The sequence below is a fragment of the Trichechus manatus genome, unplaced genomic scaffold (genome assembly GCF_000243295.1).
Source record: "Trichechus manatus latirostris isolate Lorelei unplaced genomic scaffold, TriManLat1.0 scaffold00232, whole genome shotgun sequence".
Classification (NCBI taxonomy): Eukaryota; Metazoa; Chordata; class Mammalia; order Sirenia; family Trichechidae; genus Trichechus; species Trichechus manatus.
The window spans coordinates 2,898,881-2,900,621 of record NW_004444168.1 but is presented as its reverse complement, the minus strand read 5'-3'; positions in this window follow the sequence as shown (position 1 = coordinate 2,900,621).

Genomic DNA, 1,741 nt, shown 5'->3' with positions numbered 1-1,741 from the left:
CACTAGCCATTAGAGAAATGCAAGTGAAAACCACAATGAGATACTATCTCACCCTAGCATTACTGGCATGAATCAAAAAAACTGGAAATAACAAATGTTGGAGAGGCTGCGTGGAGACTGGAACTCTTATACACTGCTGGTGGGAATGCAAAATGGTACAACATTTGGCCCTTCCTTAGAAAGCTAGAAATAGAAGTACCATACTATCCAGCGATCCCACTCCTAGGAATGTATCTTAGAGAAATAAGAGCCGTCACACGAATAGACGTATGCACACCATGTTCATTGCAGAGTTGTTCACAATAGCAAAAACGATGAAAACAACCCAGATGCCCATCAACAGATGAATGAATAAACCAACTATGGTACATACACACAATGGATTATTATGCAATGATAAAGAACAGTGATGAATCTGCAAAGCATCTCATAACATGGATGAATCTGGAGGACATTATGTTGAGTGAAATAAGCCAATCACCAAGGGACATATATTGTATGAGACTACTAGCATAAAAATTCATTAAAAGGTTTACATACAAAAAAAAACAATCTTTGATGGTTACGAGGGATGGGAGTGGTACTGGGGGGAATACTAAATAGACAATAGATAAATGCTAAATTTGGTGAAGCGTAAGACAGTACACAATACTGGGGAAGCCAGCACAACTTGTCCAAGGCGAGGTCATGGACACTCCATGGGCACATCCAAACTTACTGAGGGACCGAATTGCTGGGCAGAGGGCTGTGGGGACCATGGTCTCAGGGAACATCTAACTCAATTGGCGTAACACAGTTTATAAAGAAAATGTTCTACATTCTACCATGGTGAGTAGTGTCTTGGCTTTTAAAAGCCTGTGAGCAGCCATCTAAGATACTCCACTGGTCTCACCCCTTCAGGAGCAAATGAGAATGAAGAAAACAAGATATAAGGGAAAGAATAGTCCAAAGGACTAATGGACCCAACTACCACGGCCTCCACCAGACTGAATCCAGTACAACTATATGGTGCCCGACTACCACCACTGACTGCTCTGATTGGGATCACGACAGAGGGTCCCGTACAGAGCTAGAGAAAAATGTAGAACAAAATTCTAACTCACAAAAAACAGACCAGATTTACTGGCCTAAAGGAGACTTAAGAAACCCCGAGAGTATGGCCCCCCGACACCCTTTTAGCTCAGTAGTGAAGTCATTTCCAAGGTTCACCATTCAGCTGGCAAGTGGACAGCCCCATAAAAACAAATGGGACTAATGAGGCACAACAGCCCAGGGACAAGGACTAGAGGCAGGAGGGGCCAGGAAAGCTGGTAATAGGAACTCAAGAAAATTAATTCAAATGCGTAGATTCTTCTTCAGTCTTCCTTACTCATTGCCCAGCTTTCACACACATATGAGGTGATTGAAAATACCATGGCTCTGGTCAGGTGCACCTTAGTCCTCAAAGTGACATCTTTGCTTTTTAACACTCTAAAGAGGTCCTTTGCAGCAGATTTGCCCAATGCAATGCATCATTTGATTTCTTGACTGATGCTTCCGTGGGCATTGATTGTGAATCCAAGTAAAATGAAATCCTTGACAACTTCAATATTTTCTTTCTTTATCTGGATATTGGTTACCCTAGCTATAGATTTTTTTTTTTAAATTGTACTTCAGGTGAAGGCTTACAGAACAAATAGTTTCTCATGAAACAGTAGTACACATATTGTTTTATGACATTGGTTAACAACCCCACAACATG